At 41.3% G+C, this 15,414-nt stretch overlaps 1 protein-coding gene across 12 annotated transcripts in view; it reads right to left on the bottom strand.

The window, feature by feature from the left end:
* Nucleotides 1-7,229, bottom strand: part of LOC138619780 (RNA-binding Raly-like protein) — a 97,993-nt gene extending 90,764 nt beyond the window's left edge. For 3 of the 12 annotated variants that reach the window (XM_069696535.1, XM_069696542.1, XM_069696541.1), the window contains exon 1: nucleotides 6,888-7,227. The gene's annotated coding sequence lies outside the window, so the exon portion shown is untranslated. Of the gene's footprint in view, nucleotides 1-5,743; nucleotides 6,663-6,887 lie in introns of those variants that run through there. The other 9 variants (XM_069696545.1, XM_069696539.1, XM_069696544.1 and 6 more) reach the window with 6 other exon arrangements.
* Between the last annotated feature and the right edge of the window lie 8,185 nt (nucleotides 7,230-15,414).

Below are 15,414 nucleotides of genomic sequence, written 5' to 3'. Positions count from 1 at the left end.
CGACGCCTGCTTTTTTTTTTTTTTTTTTGGATGGCTTGGCGCCACTCCTCTGCCCCGTTTTTATTTCCAATTTTGTTCTCAGACTCAGCAAACATCACATCGCCACTTAGACGTATCAGATAGGTGGCGGAGAAGCACGAATTAAGTCGTCGAGTTCAGGTTCAGTGAGGAGAGACAGGTACAGGCAGCTTTCTGACTGTCACTCCTACCAACACGCTCTGCACAACAGCAGTGCTCTGAATGAATTGCATTGAGAAATGCTGAATTACTAAAACAGTGGCAAACAAAAACGATCTCACCACTTCCATGTTTCCCTTCCATGATGTTCCTGCACTCATTATCTTCTTGCCCCGGTCATTTCTAAATTGCTGGGAGTGCTTGCTTTTGCATCTTAATTTCAAATTAATTAAGTAAGCCTAACATGTTGCCTTTGGCAACCAAGTACTATCCGTCCCTTATTATGCAATCAGATTTTAATCTCTACAAATTGACCTGTAAAACCTTCCGCTCCGTTATTACTATGTTAATGTTGCTTTTAGTGCTTTCATGGTGCCCTTTGTTTGTTGGGGGTTTCCTCCTATTATTTGCTCTGCTGTGTTTCATGCTTATTTTACACTGTTTAACTTGTGGAAATGACGGTTCTTCATCCTGGAGGGAAGGAGCTCAGTGCTTTTCTAAATATTTGATCAGCTCGCCTTTTCACACGGCATCACTTTAGTTTCCTTCTACTCATCCTAACACGGCATGGCTCGTACTATCGGGGGGGGGGGAGGGCGGAGGGGGAGAGGCAGGTTATTAGTGTTGGAGATGACATTTCATGCTAAGTGGAGTTGAAATAAATGGACACAAGTCATAAAAGAGAGACAGAAGAATCTTACTATTGAGGCTGGTTTTGAAGGTCATAAATGGGACGAGCTTGCAGAAAAGCTTGAATTGCCCGCTGTTTTCTTTCTTCTGCTGTCTGTCAGAGTCTGCGCATTTGTGATTTTCATATTCGGGATGTTATATGTCGCATTCTGCCAAGACATTTCAGCCATATTTCCATAATTCTGTATATAAAGCCGAGCCGAGACTTTCCATCAGTTTCAGAAAAAAGACAAGACAGGCACCAGCTGAAAAACAGGCGAATTATCTTTTAGCTCGGCGATCTTGCTTCCGTGAAGATGAAACTTTAATGACGATGTTTGGCAGACGGATGTGAAAAACATGCGTTTAATACGCCAATAAGTTAAGTGCGATGAAACAAGCTTGTGTCTCACAATGAGAGTCACCATTTTCTAAAATTACAGCTTAATTACGTAGGTGCGGGTGGGGGGTAGATGCTGCTGCAGAAAAAAAAAAAAAAAAACTGCATGATATGAATTTTGATTTATTTCCACTCGGGGAAAAAAAAACAATGTATATCAGGAGCAGCAACGCTGAATCTGGAAACTAATTTGGAATGTTTGGATCCCTTGTGATGCTGCCGCTGAATGTAATTTGACAGTGTGATTGCGTTGAATGTATTAACTCCACCTGACGCAGGTGTGGCCCGGAAGCTATCAGGTTGGCTGGATCGATAACTGCACACCGAGATGACGAAGTCGTAAAAAAGTCGAGATTGTCCTTTTTTTTTGTTTTTGTAAGCAGATCTTGCAGAAAGCGGTTAAGCGACGTGTGGAGTTTGGGACATTTTCTTTAGTTAGTTACCTCTAATCAGACTGAATGAACCTTATTTCCCCCGAGAAACAGGAAAAGTAATTCCTCTGGGAATTAGTTTGCTCTCATTAAGGAAAAAACAGAAGTAATTGTTGCCTAATCGGCCATTTTTAAACCGCATTGATTGCTGCGAATCGCTCTTTTTACACAAACACACGCACGCGAGCTAAGTCTCAGGCTGTCATGTTTTTTTTTTAATTTTTTTTTATACTGAACCGAAGGTCAAAGAAAAGAACATTCATCTGACCTGTCCTCATGAGCATCTCGTTGAGTTACAACGACCGAAGACGACACGTTAATGAAATATGACGAAAACTTTCTTCTTGAGATTCAAAAAAAATTACAATCAGGTCTCGGCATGTCGGTGGAAGGAGTCTCATTTCGGTGACGCACTATAACTCAAACGGTTCCCATAATAGACACTGGAAAGTCATTCAGCCTGACCCTATTCTTCAGATATGGGTTTAATTGCCCAGAATATGAACTGCGAGATCTCCTCGCTTATCAAATTAACAGCTCAGAAAAGGACAGTAAAGCACTTAACAGTCGCTTCGGCAGAACGAGTCGAGCAAAAAGGTAAGCTGTTTATCTGTTAAAGAGTGGGGCGCAGGAAGAGAATACCTCATTGACGTGAAAATAAAACCCGATGTAAACGCCCCCCCACCCACCTGTGTTTTGTTTTTTCTTCCAGCGTGGTACTCCAGGTCGTATACATACAGGGCGAAGGCTGTCCGAGGCTAGATGAAAGAAGCGCTGAAAAAAAAATAGCGAAACGCTCCTGTGAGTCGCCTTTATAAACTCCGCGCTTACGGAAAAAAAAAAAAATGGAGCTTCAGAAGCAGCAAAGGGCGCTTTGCAAACTTTCTTGGCCTAGATTTTGCTTCTCAGACGGCACAAAGAGCGTCCTTTCTTCTTCGGTGGAGGGATACAGCCACTATTTGGGGCAGCCCCCTCACCTACTCACAGTGTTTTCTGGGTTAAAAAAAAAAAAAAGAGTAGCTGTGTTTTTATTTGATAGTGCCCTAAAAAGAACATCACGGTGACGAAGTAACACAGAGTACTCAGAGTACCAGTTACTAACCAAGAATGTTTAACCTGATTTTCAGATGGTCTGACACGTTATTAATGCAGCAATTTACAAACTACTTCTCAGATTTATTGCTACCGAAGCAAAAGAACTATTTTCATCGTCCTCATTTTCTGGAATGATTTAAATGTGTATAAATGCATAAAAGCAGCTATAAAAACCTTCACGAGGACCATGTGAGTGATGGATTATAGAAATCCGCGGGAGATGAATCGAGACCTTCGCAACTTTAGGTTGACTTTGCAGCGACCGAACATTCAGCTGATGTGAGGTCATGGGAGGGCATTTGCATCGAGGCCTTTCGCTTCTTCAAGTCGAGCGCTTGTATGGAAGAAGAAAACCCCGTCAAAGCTCCACCGCTGCTTCTCATACAATTTAAAAGCAGCTTTAGGCTCACTGGCCGACATCTTCGCTGAGATTAAACAAAAAAAAAAAAACAACAGCGACGAAATATTCCCGGAAACACGTGTACAAATTCTAAATTTGGGTTCTTTTCTATGTTTTTGTTCGCTTTAATAGGTCTTATTTATGTTGAAAAGGATGTAAAACGGACGCAAACGGCAGACTAAAGTTGGTTTAAGATATAACAGGAACCGTATCTGTGCTTCTTACACATCCCATCGCAATTCCAGTTATCTATTTCGAAGATTCGATTCACAACTTATTATTTAGGCGTCCGTCTGTCCCGCGTGTGAAACCTGAACTGCAGTCGAATCGATAAACACCAGTGAAAGCAGCAGCAGCAGCAGCAGCAGCAACAACAACAACAACAACAACAACAGTCACATTCACACCTGCAAGCACGCCTGGCGGACGCACACGCCTCCTGGAAGTTACAAGCACATGCTTAGCGCGCACACACGACCGGCGCACCGCGTGATGTTTTATTCATGGTCGCGGAGAAATACATCCACGCACCAGCTGAACGTAGCTTCTCCGCGAGTCTCCCGCGCGAGCTCTGGCTCGGCCCAGATAACAGAACAAAAAAACAAAAAAACCTGCCCGGAGGAGAGACACAACACCGCAGGACGTAACAGAAGCTATCATAACGCTTAGCGGGAGAGATGTCCGGCAGCTCAGGAACCCCCTTTTTTTTTTTGACGAGGGGGCGTGAAGACACGCGGATGAGCGGCGATGCAGTGATTTGAGGTTTGAGAGCCATCACGGGTGGATGGATTTTTGAACGGGTGAAAGTGTACGCGAGCATCAGAAGGTACGTCGCCGAAGGAGTCGCTTTTTTGAAAACGCTGCCAAACGACTACTGTTTACGCAGCGCGGCGAGGAGGAGGAGGAGGAAAAAAAAAAAAAAAAAAAAAAAGGTGACGGGGGCGGGGGTGGGGGGGGGGGAGCTTGAATTTAAATTTCAGCAAATGTTTGCGTATCGTTCCGCAGAGGTAAACACGCGGGGAAAGTCTCGCTTTGAAGAAGTTGCTGCAAATATAATGCCGACGGGCGGAAAAGCGCCGGGTTTCAGGCTAAAACGAAAGGTTGTTTTTTTTTTGAAAACGAACGCCGAACTTTCGACGACAGCGACTCAAATGTCGTTAACGACAAAACCTCTAAATTTCTTCTTTTTTTTTTTTCTTTTTTTTTTTTAGATCTGCAGATATTTTTGAAGAATCAAATCGAATCAAATCGATGAAACGCTGACTACTTGGATTGGAATCTGAGTCTCGCATTGGAATTGTAAATCCCCTTTTAGCGATAACTGACAGACTCCGTGTCGATTTCTCAACCGTATAGTCTCTGGTTTAAACCTGTTCGGTGACAGATCTCTGAGCAGCCTGACACATGCAGCCAAACGCTGCCTCCTCCCCCCCAGACTCATACCGTTTCGAAATCGTCTCACAAATTGAAAGCCATTAAAAACCCTCCCCATGGCTCTCTATATCTATATATATATATACATACATATATATATATATATATATATATGCTTTTTACAGCGAGTGTAGAAACTGATACGTGACAGCTTTTCAATACATGATGAAATGTTTTGTCTTAATTGCTCTAATCAGTTAATACAAATGAGAGCTCACGCACTGCTTTCAGTATTTATCAATAACGCCACATTAAAATGTTCTGACTGTGATTTACACGTGGCAGCCTGTTTAATGACGCCGGGATTTAACAGTCAGACTCAATGGTCCGCTCTCACGGGTTTGATAGCCCGACAATATTACGCTGACAAAATCTGTTCAACGCACATGGTTGAAAATGAAAGACTTTGATGGGGATCTGGTTGCACATGCAAGAACTCCTTTCTTACAATGGGAAGCCAATACCAAAGCCAGAACTTAAGCTAACAGAGAAATTATTTAGATGAGTCCAGGAATAAGTCAAGTAGGATTGTGGATTTCTGCTGGAGTACTTTTTTTTTTTTTTTACTCATCTCTCCACAAAGACTGAAGTTGACGAAGGTTTGTGAACAGACAGCAGTGTTTCGTTGGCTGGAAACAAAAACAACCCACAGGAAAGAAAAAAAAAAAACCCACAGCTAATAAATTCCAGTAACGTGGTTGCAGGCCATAGACTATACGTGATATCTATTTACTCATGTTTGCATTTCTTGCCCATCACTGCTAATCTGTAGTTTAAACCTGCCTCTTGAAGGATTCATTCAGTCTCTCAGCCTCTTTCAGTGATGTCAGTCGCTCTGTTCGGTTTCCTGCAAAATCAGATTTGATAAACCCAAGAGTATTTATGCATCCAAAGGGCCTGCGAAAAGCCGACTTGAGTTTGTCCAGCAATAAGGAGGGCACTTAAGTGTACTACGATATTTGCCCCTGACAAACTGTAACCTAATTATCTTCCCAGCTTGGTATGCAGTTGAAAGGAAATTGTTATTTCTGCCCCTGCAGGTCCATTTATGGATGAAGTTGGGATACTTTGTCGGTGGGAGATCATTACAGTCGTTACAGTGCATCCTTCCCAGAGAACCTGAATGTAGCTACTTACATTTATTCCTCAGCTTGGACGGCTTGAAGATTGTTGAACTCAAAGCAAAGAGAAGAAAAAAAAAAAAAGAAAAAAAAAAGAAAAAGAAAAAAGAATTGTGATCAAACGACCTGCGTGTGATTTCCAATCGTCGTTCTTGAATTGTTGATCTTAACGAGGCATGATACGGACACATCGATCACATCAGGTAACCTTCAGGTAACATTGATAAGGGAAAGCCTTCACTAATGAGCGATTTAGCCAGCCTTACAAAATAACACGTCAGCCACAGGTGCATATTTCTGTCACCTCATTCTTTATTGCACATACAGAACACTTATCCACTCATATTTATATACCTGCAAGAGGGAAAATGTCTGTGCATCCTCGTCGAAATCGGAAACAAAAACGCATTGAACTCCCCCAAGAATCAAAACTCCCCTCGTCCACCCAGCATCATCTAGTCAAAAAAAAAAAAATAACATCCAAAAATACTTGACACTGCCACCAGCAAAAGTAGTATAACGAAATCGTGAAAAAGAGAGAAACAGAAAAAAAAACAACAAACCTGTGAGCTCGGCTGCAAGAAAAGTAGCACGTTAAAACGTCATCGGGCTTTAAAAATGATTCCCTTTTTTTTTTTTTTTTTTGGGAAAGAAAAGAGGAGCAAAGTAAAAGCAAGGGGCTCGATCGGTGAGATTCACCGACACATCAAAATCACAAAACTCGAAGGCAACAAACAACACTGCAAAATGCAAACCAAAGCATAGCAACAGCAAAAGTCGACAGAAACAAAAAAAAACAAAAATGTTTCAAAACCACCAATAAATGTGTGAAAAATCTCAACACCGACAAAACCTGCTTTGGTTTCGACCCCCGAAACAAAACTGCGAGCAAGTAAAGGCTTTTTTTTTTGTTGTTTTTTTGGGAGGGTGGGGGGGGTAATTTTTCTCAAGACCGATAACGCACCCGTTTACCCTCGTTGGCACTCTCGATCAGAATAACTGCATGCTAAAAACTTGAAGCCTGGGATGTGAAAAACGCTCAAAACCACCATGTCAATGCTCAATTCAAACACCAGCAAAAGGAGGAAAAACAAAAAAAAAGGGGGGGCAATTAAAAAGACAAAAAATGCTTACAAAAAAGCCATTGAAAATGTACTCACCGAGCGGGAGTAAAATGTTGCAATAAAAATTGTGATATGGCTCAAAATACAGTATGGCGGTGCGAGCCGAAATGCTGTGCCTTTTCTCTAGATCTCTGCCTCCAGTTCTGTCATGTGACTGATTCAGCCCCGACTTCCAGCAATGAGAGACCAGTGTTGAACAGCTGATGCTGAATGCTCTCCTAACGGCTTGGCTCTCTCCAAAAAGTAAAAAGAGGTAGTCCTTATCATCCCCACAGTTATGACTGAGCTGGTTGTGTGTTTTTCTTTTTCCTTTTTCTTTTTTTTCTGTTTTAAAGATGCAGCGCTCCTCTCTCGGTGTCAGGCGGCGCGGCGCGGCGCGGCGCGGCGCGGGCACGCTTCGGTTTCATTCAGCGCGAGAAAGCATGCGCTCGTATACACAAGCATGGCTCTATTCTCTTCTGAGGATATGAAGGGAGAGGCGTGCGGGTTCTGGCAGCACCGGGGCGGGATGGGGGGGAGGGGGGGGGTTGGTCAACTGGATGTGCAAAGGGGAGCACGTTTGAGAGAGAGAGAGAGAGAGAGAGAGAGAGAGAGAGAGAGAGAGAGAGAGAGAGAAAAAAAAACTGCATCGCACTCGTAATGGCACGCGGCGCTGTCCGTGGTGCTGAAATCTTGGCGAATACAGACCAGCTGCGTTCGTAGTGCCGGAACACAATGTGGTACATAGAGGACATGCACAACACAAGACAGCAAGAGAATTATACTAATAGCATCACCCAGGGCTGTCCATGCTGCTCAAAGTCAAACAGTATTGTCTCGTGTAGAACAAACAACGGCAGCTGCGTTGCATTTACATACTGTTTATGTTTAATCATGTCTGTTTTTTATATGTTTTATGTACGGATATATGCTATAGGTTGGATTATTAAAAGGGCCGTCGATGAACACCATGTTCCTTCGATGTACTGCACAAAGGAAAACAATGGAGTAAAACATACGATACCAACTGAGAAACAGCACACTAAGACAATTAGTTTAGTACCTTATACAATTACTGTGTATTATGTTACGGAGACCCAATTATATTTTTAATATCATCCAGTCTTGGCTGTGTAACTGAAACTGGGAAACGTAGCACCAGTAGAACAGCGCTCAGCACTGTCCATGGTGCTGAAACAAAGGGAAAAGTACAACACTGAAGCCAAGCAAAGATACCGCCACTGTCCAAGGATCTGAAACTCTGAATCTAAATGAAATACAAACAGCACCGTCATAGTGTTACCAACACACAGCTATGGTGCTGAAACTAAAGGAGTAAAGTACGACAAATGACTCCATTGTCAACGCAAATATTGGTCTTGTTAATTTGGTAAGATTACAAAACTAACACAAACTAAATAAATCTGTTACAGCCCGTGGATTGTGTGCTTCTTCTTTTTTTGCCTTGCAGGCTAGTTTTAGTGTGATAAATATGAGAGAGGAACAGTTCCTAGTAGGCATCCCAAACAACACTATAAAATCTACAATACAGTATGATCTGTTGAATAGTGAACAGATTGTTTGCAACTGCCATAGTCTCTATACGATTCAGCTACGTGGATGGATTTAAGAATAAGCATTGAAGTGGTAAGTATAGAGTGGTTAGGGCACATACCACTTGGACACAAATGCGGTGGGTCCCCCGGATCGATTGTTGGACGGCCGGGCCTTTACTGCACGTCATTCCTGCTCTCTCTCTTTTCGCTTTCCACACGTCTGCTGCCTGAAACGACTGCACCAATCTAAGGATTAGACAACAAATAATTGAAAAAAAAAAAAGAAGACATAAACAATGTGTTTCCTTGAAACTGGAATCACATATATAACAATACTCAGGTCATTTCATTATCTCACAGTTGTTTTTTTTGTTTTTTTTATTTATTCGCCCTGGTTTCTATCTGCAAACTGCCTGATGGTAATTAGCTCTTAGATAGTGCACACCAATTCTGCACTGAAGTATTTGGATAATTTGAGTCCACAATTTAAGATAGCCGATAATGAGCCTCATTGATATTGTGTTTGGGCAACGAAATGGCAAATGTAAAGTAGACTGTATCACTAAAATCATTCCCTATTTAAAACCCTCCCTATTACCTACACTTCCTGTTTAGCCACCTTTTATTTCTGACACAAAATGATGACTGCTGGGTGAACTATAGGGAACCTTTTATGCTGTATATACTAAATAGAGAGGGGGATGAGTGGGTGATTTCTTTCTGAGAGTGATTTCGGATACTCATCTCTGTCCATGGTACTGAACTGAGCGTTGCAGCTGCAACAACCGTATCAGGACCGTTCATGGTGCTCGGGTTGCTTGGTGCGTATCGTTTGGGTTGGATACCGAGGGAGACACTGCATGGATTGACTCTTGACTCTTTTTAAGGCTGAGAGCCCAAACAGGTAACACTTTATTGCCATTTTGGATTCACGGTACCTTCACGATTTCCTGCAAATGCCCACTCTCCCTCCCCCTCTCTCATTTCTTAAACAAATACACCTGAGAAATGTAGGTTATTGCTGATTGCGCCAGACAGGAAAGTAATAACGTGTTATTGATGCATTAGTGTCTGACTGCAGTTGTCACACAAAATTCAGTACAGGTTCATGTAACACACAGCACTGGAGACAACTGTCACCATTCATTCATCATAACTGCGGTTGGTGCACTGTTTCCACCTTAAGCACTGTCTAATTTAATTCACTTTCCAGATCACATCCAAGCCTTCGGAAGGCACAGTGTAAAAGGCTTCATGGTCCCTAAAGAATACATCGGGTGTCCAGGAACAGTGATCAAACTTTCCCTTGAAGCAAACTCGAGCACCTTTATCACTCAGTGTGTTTATCTCTTCTTTCATTGAGCCGTCAGAGCTTGTTAAGTGGCTTCTGCAACACGACGTACTGCGCTACTTTTTTTTTTTTTTTCTATTTAATTTCGGTGTGATATGTCAGCGGTGTCGCGGCACATCGGTCACCGCACACGTAAAACAAACGTGACGGCCAGCGTGTTGCTGCGCAGGACATGTGGCCACCGTAATTATCGATGCCCGAGGGCGCTCATGACCTAAATCACTGTCAATGAGGTGATTCAGAGAGATGCGCAGGTCTGATTTAAGAAGTGGATTGGAAATAGCTCGATGTGGGTTCCAACATGTGGGCAGATGAGAGGTGACAAAGAAAATGATGCAATTAAACCCCAGCCAGCATAATTCCCTCTAATCCGATACCACACTCTATAATAAACTATGACAAATGCATGACATAGTTATTGACATGATGTTATTAACAGTCATTTGGCTTAAGATCCTCCTTTGTTCCAGTTTAATGCTGCATAACTTTGAATGCCCCCTGCGGAAAACATTCAGGTAATTAAAGAATGTACGTCAACATGATTTATACATGTGACCGGATACACCGGGTATGCTGTGTGTGTTTATTGTGTTGCACAGGTTTTCTGCTCTGTGATGTTGCATCAGAGAGAGACACACGCAAGGTTAATGACCTTCATGAATATCTGAAATAAGAAATGTCAATCATATCAACCTTTGGACATGATGGGGCTCTTTGTGGATCATCAGCAAGGCGGAAGACAGAAAAAGAATCTCTGAGTATTTGCAATCGCTAGTTTCATAAATTAATAAGACATGAAGATAAAAAATTAAACACAATTTATTGCCTAGAATGAAGCCCCGATTAGTATAGTACAGTGAGAGGACCACACATCGCCTCTGGCCATGAACACCCAATCAGAGACAGAGCTCAAAACATTGGGGCTTTTGGGCCCCGTGGTTCCTCTCGAGATACATTAATCAATACGTGTTTGTACATAATTTATAGGAAGTGTGCAACATGCAGCCACACTGACAAGAAAGTTTTGAATTTCCTTGCGAGTCAGTTATAAAGCCGCCTCCTGTGATAGGAAATTATTATGGACCAATGTGCGCAAGCCCCCTTTCGGTAATAAATTACAAGATGCCTTCTAATTCAAGAAGAAAATATAACTTTATTTCTACTTCCTTTCTGACCTTTTGTGTTAAATGGGATGAATTTTCTATTATGTAGTTGTAGGATGCTTATCCCCTCCCCCCCCCACACGCAGCGGAGGTCCACATCAATACAAAAAAAAAAAAGAAAGAAACTTTGGCCTGAATTAATTTCCTTTATTACAGCAATGGGAGGATTTGTATTCTTTAATTACCATTTTGTCAAGGAGTACGCAGAAATTGTGCGGGATATTTTAATCAAAAATAAATGGAGTGTGCACACATAACTGTAAGGGGATTTAATGCTCATTATAATAAATGGGTTACATTTACAAATCTAGAGCTTGAGGTGGAAGGATTATATCAAATAATTCAAAATGAAAATATAGTTGAAAGCCTTTTTTTGCATTGCCTGTGTCTGCTAATATCACCAATGGAATATGGGTTTATAAAATCGTTACCGGAAAGGCCTTTTTTCTTTTTTTTTTTTCTTTTTTTACCATTATGCATATTTTAAAGGTTGGAAATGTGCTCGTGTGGGCCAGGTCACCTAGTAAAATGTCAACCAATGCATTTTAGGTATCAGACTCAATTGAATGCATCTCCTGTGTGTTTATGTGGCACCTTCATTTTCATTCTTCCCTTTGTCTCTGTCAGTGGTTTGAACCCTGTCCAAGCTGACTGACCCACATGAGCCTATTGGGACAAAAAGGCTTGCTTACTGACATGAATAACAGTCACCCTGCAGAGAATCCTTATGTATGAGTCTTGGACATTTACACTTGGCTTTAGTGCCCTCTAAGAGAAACCATTTAAGTTTTAAGACCCACTGTAGAAGGTTTACTTTATTTAATAAAGAGAAATGGGTCTTATTTGCCTTGCAGCTATAATTTTAAATTACTTTATAAAAATCTGACAGAAATGGTCTCAGTTTTTTTTTTCCCTCTGCAGTAGCCTTTCAGAGTATTTACATTCAACAATTGTGTCTCTAGTTTTCATTTTTAATGGTGGGCTCTGCCATTCCCGTATAGTAAACAAAGAGACTTCACATACGCATGGGATTGACAGGAAACAGTGCATGCATGTAAGCCAACAATTGGCTTTCTTATTAATATGAGCCTCATAGTTTACAGTTTACTCCCCTGCAGCAATGTCAGATCTGTATTCAATCATTGCCAATGCAAACCCAACATTTCCTATTGTGACGGCTCTTCATTAAAACTGGTGAAATGTGGTGTGGTTTTATTGCGAAACTGTCAAAGACAATTTAATATAGGTTTTATAATGAGCCATGACAACAATTGTCCAACGAAAATGTGTCTACAAAAAAAAAAAAAAATGACATGGGAATTTCTTCATGTTCCCAGCAAGGTAACTGACTCCTATGTGTCCTGATGTTATGTGGAAAACAAGTCACAGCCAACAGTTTGGCTACACTGCAGACAGATTCGTCAGCTGCTATTATGTCACATTTCTCACAAAGTCGCTGTTCTTTTCCTGCGGCATTAAACCGTACTTGGTGTTACCAAGGCAACCCCGGATATTGCCAAAATTAAGCTAAACTGAAATCTTGAGGACTGTACGCAGCATTGTATTGTGGCAAAGCGTGTAATACACTCGTCAGTCCATGAGAGGATATCGTGTCAGTGTTTTGCCTTGCCTGAGCGGGAAGAGAACACGCTTGTGGGATCAGCCCGTTCGTACGTATTTCACGTAACTTAACAGACGTACATAACGTTACTTACTTGTAATTACTCATCTTAACCCACGTCATAATATTTTCCTTACCTATCCTCAACATTTTGTTGCCTAAACTTAAGGCACCTTCCTTTTCCCGCCTGGGCGAGGCAAAAAACGTGACACTGATACGGTATCCCCTAGTGGGCCGGCGGGCGTATTACACGCTTTGCTGCCGTAGCAGGTTGGTGTACAATATTCTGTCATCACCAGCAAAACCACGTCAAGTTTAAGCGATTCCAAAAATTACAACGAACAATCAAGACAAGCCGCCAACATATCTGGTAACTTCCGCGAGGCACATTCAGGTTTAAATGAAATACAGCTCAAAACAGGAAGAGAAAGAAAAAAAGAAAAGTTTTTCTCCCTTTCAGAGCTTGCACACAAAGAAGCTGCGCTCTCCCTCTCAGAGCAGTGTAATATTTAATGGGAGTGTCATTAGTATGCGGACTTTACAAAGGACTTTGTCGACTCTATCAGAGAGAGACGCAAAGTGAAATTTGAGAGCTGCATTATTCTTTATGGAACACCATGTTCTACTATCTTTGTTCTTCTGTCTAACCTTCAGCTGGGGCTTATGAGATCCAGTGCTTATAGTCTCATGATAAAAGCAACTCATTATAACAAGAAGATGTTCGTTTTATAACAAGAAAGGAAGGTTTATTTACATTTATGGCTTGATTTACTGTATACATTGAAATGAGCGTCATAAAACAGATGTTCGAACCAGTACAGGGTTTAAATTGGACTTTTTGAGTTTCATTTGTTCACCAGGAAACACTTCCATCGAACTGAGATATCAGCATTTGGAAACATAAACTCTTAATTCATAATCCATAATCTTTTCCTTAAGTCAGGTAAATAGAGTAAAGCCTTTTATGCGGAACTTGGCAGTGGTACTATTAAATAATGATGATTAATACAAATCTCGGGGGATATATCTTCAGTTTAATGTTTGTATTACACTGCAAATGCAAGATCCATTTTTATGTCGCGTTAAAACCTGACATTCAGAAGGTCGTATTTTATATACCACCTATGTTTAACTGCAAATCAACTGAACCAAGTACGCTTACTTATCTTCACGCATTGGAGCAGATATCAGGTCACCGTATGTTTGTCTTAGTTTATTATCTGCAATAACTCAAACATAGTGTCAAAACACGTTATAAAAGTGCTTATGCTTTTTCTCTTAAAAAAAAAAAAAAAAAATAGAGGGTACTAAATATTTTACGTCAGTCAGTTTACATGCAGGTTGTGGGGAGAACTGCATGCGACAAAACGTTGTAATGAAGTCTTTTGTAGCATAATAGGAAGTCTGATGGTCGGGGCTAAAAACAGGCCTCTTTAGCCTTCTCCTCATCTCTGCTTGACAGCTTGTGGAAACTGGAAGCTACATTAGCCACAACTGGCATAGCATAACCCATTCAAATCCCGGCGCAAGTGCACATTGGTTGAGTAGGTTTTGACAAGTGAGACGGATGTGTTATTTCCTAACTGTTTATTGTGAGACTAAAAAGTGCTATAAGTGCAATACAAAATCAGTGGAGTCCACTTAAACGAGCAAGATAACATTTTCTAGTATTTCTAGTATAATATCTAGTATTTGTTGTCTTCCGTTTAATTTTATGCATTTTATTATATATATATATATATATATATATCAAATATACCTTTATATTTGTTTTTATGTGAAACACTGCGTGTCATTTTCTTGCTGTAAAGCACTTTGAGCTGCATTTCTTGTATTAAAGATGCAACACATAAAGCTTATCATTATTTATCATTTTTCTGCCAGACTGTTCGCACATAACCCCCCAGTATTTTCTCTGTAAGGTTATATAAAAAGAAGAATATTTCCATTCATGTATCTTTACATTCAAGCACTTTTCACTGCTCTGTACTGGACTTAAATAACAGTCATCCCAAACACTTATAAATATTCTTTTTGGGAAGCCAATACGCTTTCAGCGAGGCCCCTGGGGACTGCATTTGGTTGTTTGTCTCTTTGTTCATTTGCCCTCTTTCTGTATGTGGACTGAAGTTGAATAGTCAAAGTCATTCTCATCAAAAAAATAAATAAAAAAAAGTCAACAGTCATTTTAATTCTCATGCAAACCAAAGCGCTCTCCTCCGGGCTGTCTGGTGGTGAAATAAGACCCAATTATAGGCATTCTGTATTCACTCACTGTGTTTCCTTACTCTCCGAGTAATACTCAGTCTGATGTCTTGTCAAGAGAGGTAAACAAAAGAATGAATTGACAGGTCAAAGGTTCGGACACTTGCAGACAGTCAAATAGCCGTACCAGACAGACACGCAGACGCGCACGCGAACACGAGTGCTGAACTTGAGTCTGACAGTTTCCTGACAGCGTGCTCTCGTGCCATCTTACAACGCATTTACACTTCCAATTAAGTTCCGTGAAAGAGGAGTCTTGAGGAAAACGTTGGCCTCCGCGTTGAATTAATTGCGCTCAGTCGGCGACAAGGGGCCAGCCCAAATAAATCAAAAAAAGAAATAAATAAAATAGCTCATGTTCGTTACATTCTGATGAACGAAATAATTGGCTTTGAAAGTGAGGTGAACGGTGTCGCACCTCCATCCCGGGTGAAACACACACACAAAAAAAGGGAGGAATCGGGATGAAGAAAGACGACGGCGAGGAGAGAGCCCCCCTGAACGGACGCGCCAACATATGATGCATTTAGCTTGCTAAAAGCTGTCAGATTAATTGTCACGTCGCACGGAGACGTTTCCATTTCGGTGTGACAGGCGCCCGCAGAGGCTGCGACAGGATGACCTTTTC

The sequence above is a fragment of the Brachyistius frenatus genome, unplaced genomic scaffold (genome assembly GCF_029030835.1).
Source record: "Brachyistius frenatus isolate BFR_SWC_R1_liver_20210118 unplaced genomic scaffold, ASM2903083v1 Contig_21, whole genome shotgun sequence".
Taxonomy (NCBI): Eukaryota; Metazoa; Chordata; class Actinopteri; family Embiotocidae; genus Brachyistius; species Brachyistius frenatus.
Note: the sequence above shows the minus strand (reverse complement) of the source record. Positions and strands in the feature narration are given on the sequence as shown.